Below are 20,542 nucleotides of genomic sequence, written 5' to 3'. Positions count from 1 at the left end.
GACGCCGTGCTACCCATTACGGGAGTCCAACCCAGTTACCAAGTCAGACGACTTCCGCCGGTTATCAGTACCAGACTTCAAATTTCTCCATCTTCTCATTAAATGGATTTGCATTTTATACCTAACTGCCACGTGTGGGGATAGTTTCCTCAGTGAGTAATCTACAAGACTGGAAAGTTTCTTTCCTCAACTACCCCCGCTGGTTTATTTCGTTAGGCGGTCGTGAATTCCCTTGTTGGTTCCGTTCATTTTAGATCCGGTGCGGACCCACAGCATCAGAGTAGACACGTTGATTTTATAGACATGACACGTGAGGGATCGAAGTTCTCAAGGACCCCGCCCCGCACATTCCCGAACCTGGCTAGCACAGAGGTGTGCAAGAACCTGTCAACACTGCTGTCAATATTGCTTTATTTAGAACGATTCTAAATCTTGTCCGAGTCTGCATGTAAGTACTCAACTTCACGTCGTCACACCAGGAATTTGATACTTCCACTGTGAAGAAGTGTAATCCGTACACCATGTTGTTGAAATGTTTCGGCAGCCCTTTAAGTGAAGCGCAAATTCGCATGTAGTCAAATCATACGCGTCACTTTTCTGATGTTTCAGAAGCTCTTGAAGTAGAAGCTCTAATCCCGTCATATTTTTGACTTGGGTCTTGTTCTTGTTTGTGTTTCTATAGCTCTCAACGTGGAGGCTCTGATTCGTTCTACTTCCAGTCGTGAGTCTCATTCTTCAGATATTTCAGCAGCTCTACTGACTGGCAGTTACCAGGCATGCCTACTTGATTTTCAATCATTTTCTGAATTTAGAGTCTCACTTATCAGCAGTGTCATGACAACTGCTCAAAAGTTTTATAAGTTGGAGTATAGTAGTGGAGGAAACTCCTGGACTTGCAAACAAATACTGGAATATAGGTCGAGGGTTACACGGATGACATTGTTTTAATAATTAGGAGCAAATATGTGGATACCCTATATGATAGAATCCAAACTGGATCAAAGGTTGCTAGTGCCCAGTGCAGGAAGGCGGGGCTGCGCATCAACCCAGCCAAAACGACCATAGTACGATTCACTAGGAAACGTAAGCTTGATCACCTGAGAACCATAACGTTACATGACATGGAGGTGAAATAAGAAACAGAGATTAAATATTTGGGAATCCGGAAGACGCATGCCGGAAACACTTGTCGGAAAACTACCAGGGCGATCAAGGTACTTAGGGTCAACCAGGTGAACTCTAAACTGGTTTACGAATGCCTTGAGATAGTGAATACGCTCAACTCGTTCTACCGGGTCTAGATACTCTTGATTCCAGCCCATGTTGGGTTGGAATGCAATGATGCAGCGAAAGAACTAGCCAAGAAGGGGGCAGGGGCGCCTTTGCACGGACCTGAACCCCTCTGTGGAATCGGAAACAAGTTGATGGCTATAACATTAAACAAGTCGGAATACCGGAAGCTCGCGCTTCGGGTATAAAGGTTTTGTGTTCATCTTATGTGAGAAACTTCAACGCACATTTTTCTGTCCGTATATAGCTACAAATCCAACATAATCCTTCATATTTTTCCAAACTACGAGACATACGTACATATTACAGCCATAGATATCACGCTCACCCTAAACAAACAAACTGCCTATTACCGAATACTGTACACATATATGCACGTATCTAAATTGATCGTATCCATATTTCCGATTTACTTCTTATATCTATTTGAATTAGGCTCTACCCGCAAAGTTCATTAGCACGTATATATTACATACCTACATACACACATGTCTGGCTGACAAATAACTAAAAAACTAAAACAAAATAATTCTCTGGGACCCAATTCATAAGAACTCATTTCGTTGTGGTATTGACGAATTGATATGTGATGATGACGTCATGCAGGTTGTAGAGTGCACGAAATTCACAAAAAATTGTAAAGTTTCACCCCCCATAAGTTTGTTAATAATTGTTGGATTTTCTTCAAACTTAACTAAACTGTGCACTATGTTCTTCATTACACGCATGCCAACTTTTGTACTTCTGGGATGAACATAAGGGGGGGTGCCGGGTAAATTTCTAAAATGTGGAAATATACTATTATTAACTTTATTTGTGCAGGTATCGGAACCGGATATATTTTGAGGCCTAGATTTCGTAGAGATACACCACTGTGATTTTTTTCAGATTTTTCGGTTGGATAGGTTCTGAGAACGAGACCTGTTACACTTTTTGTGGGTCATATTTTGAACCCTCACTCCCCTATGTTTCATCTAATATCAAATATTGAACCAGATTCGAAAAGTACTAATTGAGACCTTTCATTTGATACCCTACATGGCTACATTCTGTAAAAAAAAAATTTGCACCTTCCATTCACATGTATGGGAAGCCCCCCCTTAAACTTAACACAAGATGGCGCCACTTACTGCATGTAAAGGGATCACCAGATTACATACTCTCACCAATTTTCGTGACAATCGGTCTAGTCGTTTCCGAATAAATCGGGTGTGACAGACAGACAGACAGACAGACAGACAGACAGACAGACAGACAGACAGACAGACGGACAGACAGACACCGTCTCGATTCTAATAAGGTTTTGTTTCACACAAAACCTTAAAAATGAAAAGGAGCGGTGGAGGGAACTATATTGGGCGGTCATTGGTACATTGGTACATTGCAGCAAAATTTTATGATTCCAGGAGGAACTTAACGGGGATTTTCCTGCCAATTACTGAAAATTATTAAATACTGCACTATTATTAACTTTATTTGAACAGGTACCGGTATCGAGGGTATTTTGGACCCTAGGCACAATACAGTGGCATCCTTTTGACTTTTTTCAGATTTTTCGGTTAAGTTGTTTCTGAGAATGGGTCCGTTATCACGTTCAACCCCCTGCACTTCCTACCTTTCCAATAAATGTCAAAACTAAGACGGGCTTCGAAAAGTACTAACTGAGACCTTTAATTTGACACCCCACATGACTATATTTGATAAAAAAAAATTACACCCCGTAAAAGGATGTAACTCACTGCGTGAGTGTTCACAGTGTTTACACAAAACCTTAAAATATCAGTCAATTTTTGTTTTCCAGTAAGTAACATAATTATAAAACCATGACATTTTGATTATATAAATATCTTATTAATATATAAACTACGGATGAGTTGGTAAGTACAGAAGAGAAAAACTTGACTGAGCTTTTTTAGTTTTTCTACATCACTTCTGACTTTTTACTTCCCGATTGCTCCGCCAGCCTCGTAACTCTCACTCCGCTGCCCACAGACAGGCGAGCCACTCAGGCGGGTGAGCTCCACTTCATGGTGAATTGCATCGTGAATAAAAATTTATTTATATTTTAATTCATTTCATTCGCTTACTGATTCCATTAAGATCAACTGCCATTAATCCTAAATGAATCTTCAAGGAAGCTCTGCGTTTGGTTCCACCTGGGTTACGAAAAACAACAATCGTCTTGAGCCGGCTTAATACTAACCAGATATGTGCAAGCAAGCTATCAAGTATATTGTTGGTTGAAGAGAAATAGCACGTTTGTTGGAAAGTTGCGCTTGCAACGATATTGCACCTGTGTGGAAAAATTGCGGCTGGTCGATCAGGTCTCTCACGCTAATCCAACAATTGCTAGAACTTCTTCAGAACAGGCCATTGTGTTACAATTTGAACGATGGCACTAAGACGTACAGAACAACCTGCGGGATTCCAAAAGGTCCTCTCCTGGATAATAATGTATGATGGAATATTTAAAACTTACAACTGCCTAAAAAAGTGATAATCATTGTCTTCGTAGACGGCACTGGGGTGATTGCCCTGGTACAAGATTGTGAGAGGGGGGCCCTCACAAACAGGGTCATTTTCGAAATTAAATCTTAACCAGAAGATGCTGGTCTGACACTCACAGAACATAAAACGGAGGTTGGTTTGATCACCAAGCGAAGGAAGCAAAGATCAGAATTGACGAACACACCATACGTTCGCAACTAACGCTTCAATACCAGGGATCATGATTGGCCAAAGGATGAAATTTAAGCCGTATCTTGAAAATGTAACAACAAAAGCTTCTGGGGTTGCTACATTGTTGGCAATAACGTTACCGAATGCTGATGGTCAGCTCCTTATCTCGGGAGTTGTCAGCTCCATCTTGATTTATGTAGTTTCAGTCTAGGCATACCCATTGGAGCTAGAAGCAGTTAGGAGAAAATCGCAGACCCATACCAATTGAGTGCATTGCACACATCGCTTATCGTACAACATTAGATGAAGCACCGTGTGTGATAGCAGGTATTGACATCTTGAAGAACGAGTGTCGATGTCTCTATGACTCATTATATGCAATCGACGAGTCATGTACCAATCGTCGGCAATTAGCATGAAGTGAGACTATTTTGGAGTGACAAAAAACCAGAGGAAATTAAGATATTTGGGAGTACCATGTACTCATTTGTACAATCTAGTGCTGAACTCAGGGAGAGAGACATATCAAAGAACAGTTGGGGTTAATAAGTTAATAGCAGCTCTCATGGTCATTCAATGTCATTACAAGATTTATCATCCGATTGATGACGCCTTGGAAAAATGCGTTCACTCCAGTCAACGCGCTAGAGGGGGCGCAGGACAACTACTTGACACCATGGCATGAAACGTTTGCCTATGTCGTCCATTGAAGGTGATGTTAATGATCATGTCGGCGAACAAGCACACGGCAACAGATGCCATGCGGAAAAAGCTTTGAAGCACACAAAGGGGAAGCGTATTTTCGACTCTCATCTTCATATATTCTGTAGTAGGAAAAGTAAGACGCCGGCATTTTCCCACCTGCAATGATTGCGTATAAGACCATCACACCTCAACATAAGCCGTTGATTGCTATCTTGTGAATCAAGCCGCGGATAAAACGTGAGATGTACGCTAGCCCGCCGCGAATTAAAGACAGTGATCGTGAGAAAAAGGAAAAGTGATCTCACTTACGAGTTTGAAGACCATTACGAATGTTGAAGGAATATTGAATCACGCTTTGCAAAGCTGCTTATGTGACCCTCGTGTGGCTTTAAAATTGTAATGTCTAAATGAAGTTCCGTGGTACAGGCAATCAAGATGAGCAGATACGGCTTTTTGACCAACACATCTCAGGTATCTGGCCTGTACTCCCACGAAGTCCTTGATCTTGTCTTAGGCTGGAATGACACGATGTGCATATCAAGAAAACTTCGAGATTTCGAATCATAGTGGCTATATATATATAACGAGGGCATGGGACAGTTTCTACTTCGTCTTGTTGCTGAAATACCTGCACTTCCATATTTTGGACAAAACAACGAAAACGGATTTAGCGCTGATAATGCGTTGAGTAACATCATGTTGAGTAATGTCATTGGCAGAAACAGCGTTTCTTAGATATACAAACTAACCATTTTGTCCTGTTCTATATCACTCTGAAGAATATTCACGATAACGAAAAGAGCAGACATCGGTGACTATAACTCAAGTGCTCTCCATTTTTCACTTCGACTTCCTCTAAGATTCTTACTCGATAGAGACCGTGACAATTTGTGCCCTCATATGCTGACCTGAAAACAGCAATCAGTTTCTGCAGAATGCTCCTCCTGCGCAAGGCACAGGTACACTCCTTAAATAGTGATCTAAACTGCGGACTGATCCCTAATCCGAAGGGTGTTAAGACAAATAATCATGATAATTAGTGGCGCGACAACCCCATTGGATCTGAGCCATGAAGCGTATTATAGTATTTCAAGACCGCAATGATAGAGTACAGGACGATGACACACTTCAAGAGGCGGTTAGGATTGCACTTGTCGCTTGATTTGACTGCTGAATCGACTGGTATCAGGCATTCAGTCACGATATAAATCCATCTGCCACCAACGAAATTGGAGCAGACGACCTTCCATGTGACACCCTACCGTTCTAACAACTAAGCCCAGCTTACTCTGTCGAAGTGTTTTGTCATAATTATTTTGGACAATAGAAACCCACAAATTTCCCTCCAATTCTTTTTCAAAATCTTAACGACCAGACTTTCTTCAACTCATTTAGGAAGATGCCTTTTCAAATAGGGTTTCATGGTGCGTTATACGAAAATCGCCTTTATTTGCGGCAGCTTATGCGTTCTTAGCCAGGATAGTATTGGGGTTCTCCAGCGTTTCCGCTCACCCGCCACTCGCAGTCCACCAACCGGGTTTCCACAGTTACCCAGGTCTTGCGATCACGATTGTTGGGCGAATTATTCAGAATTTGTGCCGTTTGTGCAGTAAGAAAGTTTTCACACTGCTCAATGACCCTGCTGCTCACTGAATCTTTAATCCAAGGACTGAGACTCGGCTCCCCACCGAGCAGATGCAGTCACGATACGCAAGCAAAATTCAGTGATCATCATATGCTGGTGCTTTTCGAGATCGATATCAACACCCCATCCTGAAGGCAACAACTAAATTGCTACTGGTCGTGATGTTTTTTGCCGGCTTTTCAAAAACCACTAACGAGGCGGTGAAAGTTGCATCGATGCATAGCACTAGACAGTCATTATTCTCTTTAATCTGGGCTGGAATTTTGCAGTCCCGATCCTGTTAGAAACCAGCTTCCAGATCATAAGTCTCCAGAAGAATTTGAAACCCAATTCGAGTCTGCTTCCACAAAATCACATTCGCACAAGAAACAGAGAAGTACCCTCCACAGTTTCACCATCGCACTACAATTTGACTCAGAATATCTAGTCTGAATCGCCGGAATTTTCGTTCATAGAGAAAGCCAACATTCTGGGGACATTCGACACCTTTGACGACAAGTTTACGTACATTCACGAAAGTAATAAGTTTGTTGTTAACTAAAAAAAAGTGAAGTGACGGCGGCTTTACGGTTTCTTACCAGGACAGAGGCAAATCATCAGACGCTGCCTCACCTCTGCCCTGGGAGCAGCGTGACCGTAGCGGCTCGCAGATGTTGAATGCTCCTTTATATAATTCGTAAAACACGACATGCCTACGAATTATATTGAGCGCAAATCCGCCTTGCTGACCAAAGCTGGCCATGGCTGAAATATTCGTTTTGAGAATGAAGAGGGGTCCTAAGTCCGCATCAACTTAGCACAACAAGCCCAGCGAGGGGTCCGTGGACCAGAAAAGAAGGAGTAAGTTGCTCCTCAATTGGTCCGGTCCTGCATTAAGTTGATGCGGACTTAGGACCCCTCTTCATTCTCAAAACGAATTGTTGTTAACTGTTTTTGATAACCACAGGCCACAGTTGCGAGGTTAGACCCTCGCCGAAGCAAAGTTAAGGTTTCGGCACCAAGAATGATTCAAAATTATAAAATTACAAAATATGAATATTCTATCATTGCAATTGTTGGGTAGATATCGGGATCAAATTGTTTTGAAAGTCAAACATCAAACACGTTTTCTGCTGGGACCCTTGAAATAGGTGACCCTCCCTCAACTGAAATAGTCCGAAGCTCTGTAATCGTCATTTCCATGGAATTTATTGTACATTTCAAGAAGATAACATTGGTATTCACATGTATCGTGGAACTAGCCACTACTTTACTGTTAAACGAATCTTTGCTTTCCCATTTCCCGTTTGTTTTCCGGAAGCAAATTTTGACCTTCATCTTTCGACACATTTACAATAACAGTGGGGGATTCTTATTACGCCAAATCATGCCGACAGTGTAAGAAACCACATTCTGAAACGTGTTGGCCACTCTGTGTAGCTTGTAGATTATTATGATAGTAAGCATCTATTAGCTGTTAGTTTGGATTTATCATCGATGAATTCATTGTTGCCGACGATGAATTCATTGTTCCCGAATACGGTCCCAAAGAATTTTCGACATGCACCACTTCCTCATTATTTTATCCATAAAATTATACGCGGTAATGTTGACAAGCATTTATGAAGCTCCTTTTTATTCTTTCGCTTCTTTCGATCGTTTTCAAACTTTTTATGGTAGAACTCACCTCAGGTTGAGTTCAAAAACTGAAATTATTATTAGCTAAGTTTCTACTTTATGTGAGGATTGCAAAAGGATCTGAAATGCAAAGAAAAATGAACGAGATCTGTGAAAAGCTATTGAATGATGGGTGACGTTTTCTTTGAAATATCTGCCACCTCTCAGCCTTGATGAATGTCGGAAAATATAGGGGGCCAATATAGACTCGGATCACTATCTCGTTGGCATGGTGCTTTGAGCTCAAATAACAACACCACCCAGAATCCCCTCTGACAATCAGGTGAGAGTAACACTGAAGCCATCCATGACATAGCCATCCGTCACACCTATAAGAAGGAAATGGATGCCGTAATAATCGCAGTCAGCAGAAATCCTGGAGATGAAGCATCAACAAATGATCTGAAATGATGAAACGTTATCACAAACACGGCCACAAACATATTTGGCCCCAGCCGCAAAAAGAATCGGAACGGCTGGTTTGACGATGAATGTAAGCTAGCAACGGAATGGAAGAATGCTGCATACCTAGCAACCTCGCATTCCCAAAGAACGCGGGCACGCGCAGAGACTTATCACGAACTCCGGCGGGTGGAGAAGCGACATCACTGACGGAAAAGAAAGCCTGGCAGAACTGAACTCGAAAAGTACAGGGAGCAACCGCACCAGGCGAGGAAGTTTTACCACCAAGTCAGCAGGATGAAGCCTTACACACCTCGATGTTCATCCTGCCGAGACAAAGAGGGAAATCTGATTTCGAAAAGAATGGGCATATTGGAGCGATGGGTTGAGTACTTTGATGAACTACTGAACAACCAGAACATCGGCGAGTTGGAGGTCCCGCCAACTGAAGACAACGGACAAATACTGCCACCACCAAGTATAGGAGAAACAATCCGTGCAATTCATCATATGGAAGCGATCAATTACACCAAGTGGTTTATCAACTTGTGCTCAAGGTGTGGGACAGCAAATCAATGCCTGACGATTGGCAACGAGGCATTATCTGTCTCATACATAAAAAGGGAGATATCACACAGTGCAGCAATTATAGAGACATCACGTTGCTGAGTACCATCTATAAAATATTCTCCGCTATCTTGCTAGGCCGGATAGCCCCATACGCCCAGAACATCATTGGCCCATACCAAAGAGGCCTCACTCCAGGCAAATCAACAACAGATCAGATTTTCTCTCTAGGGCAGGCGATGGAAAACTGTTAGAATATGGACACCAGTTGCACCATCTATTCATCGACTTTAAAACCGCCTATGATAGCATAATAATAATAATAATAATCGTTGGCACAACAATCCATATTGGATCAGGGCCTTGAAGCGTGTTAGAGCACTTCATTCAAGACCGTAACGGTACACTATGATAGCATAGCCAGGGTAGAACTGTACACGGCTATAAGCGAATTCGGTATCCGGACGAAATTAATAATACTGACTATGGTGACCCTGACCAATGTGACAGGCCAGATAAAAGCAGCAGGATCACTCTCAAGACCATTCGACATCAACAACGGTCTACTACAAGGGGGTGCTCTATCATGCGTCCTCTTTAACTTGGCCCTAGAGAAAGTGATCCGTGACGCTGAGGTAAATGCGAGGAGTACAATCCTCTTTAAGTCCACCCAACTACTGGCCTATGCTGACGATATCGACATCATGGGAAGAACTACCCGAGACATACAAACTGCCTTCATCCAAATCGAGCAGGCGCCGCGAGATTTTGGGCTGCACATCAATGAAGGCAAGACAAATTATATGTATAGTATACGCACTGATCAAACGGGAAGAAAAAAGATAAGAGAGCACAACTTTGAGACCGTTGATAATTTCTCCTATCTAGGGTCGAAAATCACAACCGATAACAGCAGCGATGATGAAATCCTCGCACGGTTGTTGGCAGCCAACAGAGGCTATTTCAGTTTACAAAAACTGTTCCGTTCGAAACGTCTCACCATAGGGTCAAAGCTCTTACTATACAAGACAATGATTTTGCCAGTCCTCATGTATTCCTCGGAAACTTGGGTTCTTAGCAAGAAAAATTGCGAATTTTGGCGACGTTTGAGAGAAGAATCTTCCTACATGAGGATGGACGATTCCGTAACCTACATAACGACGAAATCTATGAGCCATACCATGACCGTCCGGTTATGGATAAAATCCGGCTCAATTGGTTACGGTGGGCGGGCCACTTAATCCTTCACTGAGACGGAGCGATGGCGTAGGTCAGGACGCCAGGCAGGCCTAGACCGGATACCGGTTGTTGCGTCGTTGATGATGATGATAATCTGGACTTTATCTTGGCATCTCGATATATATTGAGATTCCTCTTGACGAGATGCTAAATCCTACCTGATATCTCTTGCTGACAGGTCTCGCGACAGTCCAAGAAAGTGCATCCAATGCCGTAAGAAAAAAGATGATCGGATCGAGTAGTAAGCCTCGTAAAAATGCTAGGGCCCCAGTCCTGTCGAGAAATGGACAAAAGTTCTTGACGCGTGGACGGCGTCAGGACGTAAATAAGCTAGTCCGAACAAAACTAAATGTTGCCACCCTAACTGGAAAGACCGTGGAACTTGCAGGAGCCCTTCGGAAAAGGCGCAATGATATTTGCGATCTGCAAGAAACCCGATGGTCTGGTGCCAAAGCCTGCAAAAGACCGGCTAAATGACTATAAACTTCTCTATTTTGGTAGCCCGCACACACACTTAATACGGTATTGGCATTAGCATCTTAGAGGTTTTCCGTGATGCCATTAAAGAAGTTGAACAATCTGATGATCGGCTGATGAAGCTCACCATCATATCAGCAGATCACACTATTCACTTCTTCATCCCGTACGCACCACAGCAGGTCGACATAATACCGAGAAAGATGCCTCCTGGCAACTGCTCGATGAAAAGACTTGCATCGTACCTGCTGATGACTAAATCATTATTGCCGGCGACCTTAATGGGCATGTGGGTGAAAAGGCAGACGCTAAAAGGTGCCACGGGGGACCGGGGTTTCCAGCGCGTAATGAGGGTGGCGAGCGTATAATCGGTTTTGCGGACACCCATTACCTTGTGTTTATCTTCCTTCATTTTATAGTGGGAACAGTAAACTGCAAATTGACCATATTCTCATCAGACGTCAACATCTTACCACCGTCACTGATTGCAAAGCCGTTCCCTTTGAGACCATCGCACCTGAACATCAGCCGTTGATTGCCGTCCTGCGAATTAGGCCACTGATAAAACAACGTGAGAAACGCACTAGCCCGCCGCGATGGTGACGATTTCGTGGAAGGAAGAAGAAATGATATCGTTTACGCGATTATCAACCATTACCAAAGCGGAAGAATCATGGAATCAAAAGAAAGACATGATCCACAAAGCGCTCTCTGCAACCCACGGGGTCACCAAGCCAGGTAACCAGTACATCAAACGAAATATTTGGCTTTGGAATGATGATGTTGAAATGAAGGTCCGCGAAGAGAAACCCTCTACCACAAGTTTCTCGACGATAAAACGTTCGTCAATTGGCAAGTTTATAAGAATGCCAACCGGGAAGCAAAGAAAGCGGTCGCTGTCACCCGAGTGAACCATTTCAAAAATCTTTACGATAAACTGGACACTCGGGATGGCGAGAGAGATCTGTATCGAGTTGCTAAAAGCCGGAATGAACGCACACAGGATATCGAACACTTCTGTTGTGTTAATGACAAGAAGCCGTACTTTGCTTACCAACCGTCGAACCACGACGGATATATGGCGACTAATATTTTGAGCAGATTTCAACTGAAGAATTTGCTCATTCCTCCACTTCCCGAATCATTGCCGATATGTGCAGCAGTTCCACCTGCCAGGGCAACTGATGCTCAGGGGTGGCGATGAGGAAGACGAGGCGGCAACCTTGTCGGCCAACCAAAACCAAGTAGCCGAGGAGAACCTCCATAGTGGTGACACCGAAGACGGTGTATCACATTGTTTTGCCGGCCGTGATGCAGTAGGCGAATGCTCCAAAGAACTAATAAGGGCGATCTGCACGGGGACTCATATGAAGTGGCAGTAGGTCATGAAATCTTACCAGGGATATACTGATACCATAGGAACCCGGATAGCCCCTGAATTCACATACTTCAGAAGAATTCCTGTTGTATGTGCGTTCAGCTCGGTTTTTGCGGTTGGCCCCTTAGTGGGAGCTTCAGGGGGTTGTGGTTACGTTCAAGCGAACAGGGACTTTCGGGCCTCCTTAGTTCGGTGGAAATTTAGGTAGATCCTGCATCCACCAGTATGAATGCGTGGGGTTAAGTCCCCGATGACAGGTAACACTGAAAAGTACAGTGACGTAACTGTCAGCGCAACTGAAGTCGAGGAAGCAATAAAACGAATGAAATCAGGGAAGGCCATAGTACCTGATTACATCGCATCTGAGCTCAGGAAAGCCGAAGAGCTGGGACCCAACACTATAGCTCAGTTAATTCTTTAATTAGATTATTCAGGAAGGTAGGAACACCATCTGAATGGCAATAATATATCACCATTCGAATATGGAAAAACAAAGGTAGTCCAGTAGAATGTTCAAATTACCGGACAGATTCGGTTACTTGCACATACCAAAAAGATTCTTGAATGCATTCATGACAACCGTATTCGTGAAATCGTTGAAATAACCGTGAATGAAGTCCAATTTATCAAGAGCTGTGGAACTACTGACGCAATACACGCATGCGCGATTACACATGAAGAAACACCGTAAGAAGCATCGCCCTCTTTACATTGCCTTTCTGGATGTGGAGAAAGCAATTGACTGTGTGCCATACGAACTCATCTCGGATGCGCTACGATAATACTTAGTACCAGAAGAACTCGTGCGTTGGGTTAAATTGCTTTACCACAATCCGAAAAGTAAAGACCAAAGTGTGGCGGGTGTTTCAAAACCGTTTCGTATTTTTGTTTTGGTGTTCATCAAGGAAGCGCCCTCCCACCACTTCTCTTTGTTCTTGTTATGGAATCTAATCAATTTCACAAAAACATAGTAATGCGCTATTACTATAGGGGTCCGAAAGGGTCAATTATTTCAAGGCCCCATTCTCCGAAATTACCCAACCTAAATTACCCAACCTGACACCTAGCTCTAAAAATACTCCCCGTTAAGATCGCAAATAAAGTTGTTAATAGTAGTTTATTATTTTTTTTTTAAATTACTGCAAACCCCCTTAAGTTCTTCCTAGATTCGTATAATCTTGAGGTGAGGTGGTCATACTTGCCCATTCTGCGAATTTAATATCAGGTATATTTAACCTATATACACTGCTAGTTATGTATAAGTGCAACCATCGTATAGCCAAATATTCTTACATAAAAAATAAGAAACAGCCTTTCATACTGATCACCAGACTGGTGCGAATCCAAAGTACAATTACACTTGGACCCAAGGCTTTTGTACAGGAAATAAACTCCATTTTCTTCCTATTTTCCTATGGCTTTTTAATATGTACGAAAAGTTACCCGGAACTCAAAATCATCAGAATTGCACATTAGTCACATTTTTCATATTAGCACCGTTTTCGATCTATTAAGACCATTTAAGGCAGGATATGGGACGCTAACTGAAAGAATTCTGAGGGTGTCGCACCAGAGGTTAAGTGCGATATTTTTTTTTCCTTTGTAATTCTTAATTCATATATCCATAATATCTACTGGTGAACAATTCTAAAATTCGAGAAAAGCATTATATATGGCGCGTTTCAACAAGACAACGCTTCCATTATCATCACACTTAAGGCGTTGCAAGTTGTAAGCCTGCAGCAAATGGACAGCACCAAAACGAAAACAGATATTCAGAACAGACCTGGATCTGATCCCGGGACAACAGCCTTCTTGACTATTAGACCATCAAGGGTTGATAGTTCTGAACGTCTAATGTAACAATTATCCTGACGAATAGATTCTGAGCCTGGTTTATACTCATTACAACCATAAAGATCCTTAAACCTTTCAGCAAATAACTAACACTCGGTTAGAACTAACACCATTTTTCGGAAGCTCAAAAATTTAATACTTTTCGAAAATTATAAGTTTCTGGATTTGTAGCAATTTTTAAATAAGCACAAGTCACAGTTGAAGGATTACGAATATTCACTTCCCACCACCTTTGACTCACCTGAATACTTCTTCTTATTGATTGAAAATTCTATCCGCATCGCTCTTAACTTTTCCTTTAACTTAAGGATGTAACGATCCAAATTAAACTAAAAGGCTTCAAAAAAGGTAGTGTGGGTTCACAGGCCATTCTTCTAGAAGCATTAGAACATTAGGGTTCTTTGAACTCGATTTCATATGTAAAATGCCTATAGACTATATGATATCTGCCGATATTATGTATTGGGCATGAAGAAAAGTTCATGCCGTTTTTTTTTAAAATTTGAAATACATTTTGTTTTGACTTTTACGTTAAGTAATATTAAAGTAAAAGTAAAAAATAACCATGCAAATTGATTTTTCATAGGTTATTTTAAGATATCGATCTTAAAGTTAGAATTGCGATTGCGTAATATTCACCAGTGCGAAGTATCCAGTCCGCTTAGAGGCCAGGACCAGGTAGAGGCAAGACCGCGCGTCATTGAACCATTACTGTTTTCATACAATATAATCATATCTAAATGATTTTGCCCTAGTTTCTGGTAATCGTTACAAATACATAGTCAAAGTGCTACTTTTTTTATGTAAACCTCGAAATTCAAGACAATTCAGCTACAAAGGAAAAAACACTACAAATCTTTTTGTCTACCCAATAAAAATTTTACATAGCATATTTAAATGCAAACTACTGATATTCTCATCAAATCAGCAAATATCTAAATGCATATGTATATATGCATGTAAATATTTGCCGTGCATTTCACTGGCACGTTGCCCCCTTCTAATATATGCTAATGTATGCGGTATCTCAAAGTCTAGACCTTCCAGTCAAAACAAGTTTGTTTCTTGATACTGGTACATAATGCGAATAAATTAAAACAAATCAAGATTTCCAAATTCTGATAAAAGCTCGAATGTCTAGGTTTGCCTCTATTTGATCTAAGAACATAAGAAAAATACTCCTTTCGATCTGAAATTTACATAGGGGAAACTAGCCACAGTACAGGTCAAACAAGTATTCCCAATTTAAGTTGAAGATCTCTCTCTCTCTGTTCTTTTTTTCTAATAAAGCACGCTATTAAAAGCGTTGTTAATAAAAGACTATTTTGCCAGAAGTTAAATTGAAGTAACGAAATCTGGAGATAACTTTTCATATCAGCTATTTCTTTCCTTTGAGCTATATAACTGGTTGGCGTTTGTTTAGGGTATTGCAAATAGTCTTAGCATTTTATTCAGCGTTAATACTGGTCCCAAACCAGGATAAACAGGATGGTTTGAAACACCGTACTTTGTACTATCCCCAGTAAAATAAAAATAAAGTACTCACATCGGGAATAGAAATAAATATAGTTGGAGTTACTTCACTATGCTAAATTCTATCTTATCTCACTAGGCAACAGTCCTCGTTATATCATGACATTATTCAAACAGCCTATTAACAAGTCGGGAAACCGGAAGCTAGACTGCTTCAGGTATGAAAGGTTTTGTGTATTTCTTTTATAAAGAGATTTGCACACTGCATTTGCCCCATTAGCATGTAGCACATAAAATATGCATATATTATGTGAAAATAGCCACTTTCAAGTGATATTGATATTCATAGTCTTCAATTTGCAGAGGAGCGACAGTTTTGACCTAGTATAACTTTGTTAGTAATAGTGCGATTTTCACCAAATTTGACAGGATCATGCTCTATACTATAGCCTACATTGTTGTGATTCTAGGGTGAACTTAAGGGGGGTTTTCCTGTCAATTACTGAAAATTATAGTAATGTACTATTATTAACTTTTTTTGAACAGCTATCGGTATGGAAGGGTATTTCGAAGCCTAGGGACCATATAGTGGCAGCCTCCTGATTTTTTCAGTTTTTTTCGGTTGGGTAGTTTCTGAGAATGGGTTCGTTAAAAAAATGACCATTTTCAACCCCCCGCACTCCCCACCTTTCCATCATCATCAACGGCGCAACAACCGGTATCCGGTCTAGGCCTGCCTTAATAAGGAACTCCAGACATCCCGGTTTTGCGCCGAGGTCCACCAATTCGATATCCCTAAAAGCTGTCTGGCGTCCTGGCCCACGCCATCGCTCCATCTTAGGCAGGGTCTGCCTCGTCTTCTTTTCCTACCATAGATATTGCCCTTATAGACTTTCCGGGTGGGATCATCTTCATCCATACGGATTAAGTGACCCGCCCACCGTAACCTATTGAGCCGGATTTTATCCACAACCGGACGGTCATGGTATCGCTCATAGATTTCGTCATTGTGTAGGCTACGGAATCGTCCATCCTCATGTAGGGGGCCAAAAATTCTTCGGAGGATTCTTCTCTCGAACGCGGCCAAGAGTTCGCAATTTTTCTTGCTAAGAACCCAAGTTTCCGAGGAATACATGAGGACTGGCAAGATCATAGTCTTGTACAGTAAGAGCTTTGACCCTATGGTGAGACGTTTCGAGCGGAACAGTCTTTGTAAGCTGAAGTAGGCTCTGTTGGCTGACAACAACCGTGCGCGGATTTCATCATCGTAGTTGTTATCGGTTGTGATTTTCGACCCTAGATAGGAGAAATTGTCAACGGTCTCAAAGTTGTATTCCCCTATCCTTATTCTTGTTCGTGCTTGTGTTTGACCAGTGCGGTTTGATGTTGTTGGTTGATTCGTCTTCGGTGCTGACGTTGCCACCATGTATTTTGTCTTGCCTTCATTGATGTGCAGCCCAAGATCTCGCGCCGCCTGCTCGATCTGGATGAAGGCAGTTTGAACGTCTCGGGTGGTTCTTCCCATGATGTCGATATCGTCAGCATAGGCCAGTAGTTGGGTGGACTTGAAGAGGATCGTACCTCTTGCATTCACCTCAGCATCACGGATCACCTTCTCGAGGGCCAGGTTAAAGAGGACGCATGATAGCGCATCCCCTTGTCGTAGACCGTTGTTGATGTCGAATGGTCTTGAGAGTGATCCTGCTGCTTTTATCTGGCCTCGCACATTGGTCAGGGTCAGCTTAGTCAGTCTTATTAATTTCGTCGGGATACCGAATTCTCTCATGGCCGTGTACAGTTTTACCCTGGCTATGCTATCATAGGCGGCTTTAAAGTCGATGAACAGATGGTGCAACTGTTGTCCATATTCCAACAGTTTTTCCATCGCCTGCCGCAGAGAGAAAATCTGATCTGTTGCTGATTTGCTTGGAGTGAAGCCTCTTTGGTATGGGCCAATGATGTTCTGGGCGTATGGGGCTATCCAGCCTAGCAAGATAGTGGAGAATATCTTATAGATAGTACTCAGCAACGTGATACCTCTATAATTGCTGCACTGTGTGATATCTCCCTTTTTATGTATGAGACAGATTATGCCTCGCTGCCAATCGTCAGGCATTGATTCGCTGCCCCATACCTTGAGCACAAGTTGATGAACCACTTGGTGTAACTGGTCGCCTCCATATTTAACCAATTCGGCTATAATTCCATCGGCTCCTGGCGACTTATGATTTTTTAGCCGATGAATTGCACGGACTGTTTCTCCTAAACTTGGTGGTGGCAGTATTTGTCCGTCGTCTTCAGTTGGCGGGACCTCCAACTCGCCGATGTTCTGGTTGTTCAGTAGCTCATCAAAGTACTCAACCCATCGCTCTAATATGCCCATTCTGTCGGAAATCAGATTTCCCTCTTTGTCTCGGCAGGATGAGCATCGAGGTGTATAAGGCTTCATCCTGCTGACTTGTTAGTAAAACTTCCGCGCCTGGTGCGGTTGCTCCCTGTACTTTTCTAGTTCACAGACTTGTTGGTTCTCCCAGGCTTCCTTTTTCCGTCTGTGAAGTCGCTTCTCCGCTCGACGGAGTTCGTGATAAGTCTCCGCGCGTGCCCGCGTTCTTTGAGAATGCAACATTACTCGGTATGCGGCATTCTTCCGTTCCGTTGCTAGCTTACATTCATCGTCAAACCAGCCGTTCCGACTCCTTTTGCGGCTGGGGCCAAGTATATTTGTGGCCGTATCCATGATAACGTTCTTCAGGTGGTTGTGAAGATCATTAGTTGATGCTTCATCTCCAGGTCCTCTATTGACTGCGGTTATTGCGGCATCCATTTCCCTCTTATAGGTGTCGCGGAGGGTTGTGTTGTGGATGGCTTCAGTGTTCACTCTCACCTGATTGTCAGAGGGGATTCTAGGTGGTATTGTTATTCGAGCTCGGAGCACCATGCCAACGAGATAGTGATCCGAGTCTATATGTTCTGACATTCATCAAGGCTGAGAGGTGGCGGCGTTCGATCAACACGTGGTCAATTTGGTTGAAAGTGGTCCCGTCTGGAGAGGCCCACGTATGTTTGTGGACCGCTTTCCGCGCAAACCAGGTACTTCCAACAACCATTTCGTGTGACCCTGCTAATTGAATAGTCCGCAGTCCGTTATCATTTGTTTTTTCGTGTAAGCTATGGGAGCCAACGTATCGCCTGAATACGGGCTCCTTCCCTACTTGGCTGTTAAAATCCCCAAGTATGATTTTGATATCATATCTGGGACAGGCTTCGAGGGTTCTTTCTACTGCCTCGTAGAAGGTATCCTTCTCCGACTCTGCAGTCTCCTCTGTAGGGGCGTGAACGTTTATGAGGCTTATATTTCTAAACTTGCCTCGCAAGCGCAGAGTGCATAGCCGTTCGCTTATACTTTCAAAGCCGATAACAGCAGGTTTCATTTTTTGGCTGACTAAGAAACCTACTCCGAGCACATGGTTTACTGGATGGCCGCTATAATATATGGTGTAGTGGCTCTTCTCCAGGAAACCGGTCCCTGTCCATCGCATCTCTTGCAACGCTGTTACATCAGCCCTATATTGGGACAGGGTATCGGCTAGCTGCTTATCAGCTTCATCTCTGTACAGGGAGCGGACGTTCCATGAGAAAATGCGCAAATCGTTGTTCCTTTGTCGTTGCCGGGTCCGTCGTTTTAATATCCATCCTATCCGAGGCTCCTGTTGTGGCTTCGTAACGGTTGTTTTCCGTGTAGGGTTGTCAGCCCTACCCAACCCCCAACCTGGAGGACCAGTTGGTACAATTTGTCCCGTTTTTAGGCGCGGGAGACTCGCCTTCATCCTTCTCCGTCTGCAGCTCTTCGTCAAGAAAGAGCTCCCAGCGGTCACCACGTGGAGGTGGAGATAGGGTTTGGTAGTAGAGCTGTTGGTGTTGGTTCAGCAGGCATTTCCCAGGTTTTATGCTCCATCGTGGGTACCAATCCACGTTTCGCCCCGGGACCTATACTACCCTTTGACCACCCCACCTTTCCAACAAAAGTCAAAACTAAGACTGGCTTCGAAAAGTACTAACCGAGAGCTTTAATTTCATACCCCACATGACTATATTTGATGAAAAAAAATTTACACCCCCCTTTTGCATGTATGGGGACCCCCCCTAAAATTCGTCGTAAAAGGATGTAACTCACTATATGCGTGAGCGTTCACAGTTCCCACCCTTCTACCAAATTTGGTGTCAATCGCTATAACCGTCTCCGAGAAAAATGTGTGTGACGGACAGACAGACAGACAGACAGACAGACAGACGGTAAACCTATTTTAATAAGGTTTTGTGTTTACACAAAACCTTAAAAATGCCTGAGTTTCAATCACAGTCGAGCCGACAGGCGGTCCATTCGAGAACTAAGCAAGGATTAAGCCACTCTTATCCGTGTTTATTACGCTGGCTGGTAAGATGAAAGAACTCGCAAGAGATCTTCTTAAGGGGCACATCGATATCTGCGCTCTACAGGAAACTCGCTGGTCCGATGCTAAAGTTGTGGCTTTATCAACAGATTGGACTATATCCGCAACGCAATTTAACCCTAGCCCGAGTCATATACTACGAATTAATCCATCGTTAGAACAATTTGAGAGCATACTAGTCCACCATGCATAAAATGGTGAAGGTTTCGGGAGAAAAGAGAAGAAGAAGAAGAAAAAAGAGAAGTTGCGTTCCTGCCGACAATTACAAACGTCAAGAAACATGGAATTGAATTGCAAATTCGATCCTCCAAGTGGTCTATGGCATCGGGAGCACCAAGTCTAGTCAGCGGTTCATCAATCGAAATACTTCTGCTTTGGAATAGCGATTTCCAAATGGAGATCCGAGACTAAGAAAGAACTTTTCCATAAGCTTCTCGTTGATAAAATACTAGTAATTGTCAAGGTGATAAGAAATTGATGAGCGAAATAATAGCTAATCATATCACTCACACATATCAAAAAGGTGATATTATAAAGTAAACCTCATCTTTCGTCACCCTAACCTTACATCTGATGTTATATGATCAACATAAAATATTGCGCATATTCTTATGGAACGTGCAGTGTAAAGATACCTTCTACGACGGCAGTTGGGCAGTACCCTCGAACCCTGTCCCAAGTATGATATCAAAATCATACAGTCAAGTAGGGACCGGAGCCCGT

General features: G+C 42.8%; 1 pseudogene; it reads right to left on the bottom strand.

The window, feature by feature from the left end:
* Positions 1-14,244, bottom strand: part of LOC119646561 — a 94,325-nt pseudogene extending 80,081 nt beyond the window's left edge.
* Between the last annotated feature and the right edge of the window lie 6,298 nt (positions 14,245-20,542).

The sequence above is a fragment of the Hermetia illucens genome, chromosome 1 (assembly GCF_905115235.1).
Source record: "Hermetia illucens chromosome 1, iHerIll2.2.curated.20191125, whole genome shotgun sequence".
Lineage (NCBI taxonomy): Eukaryota > Metazoa > Arthropoda > Insecta > Diptera > Stratiomyidae > Hermetia > Hermetia illucens.
Note: the sequence above shows the minus strand (reverse complement) of the source record. Positions and strands in the feature narration are given on the sequence as shown.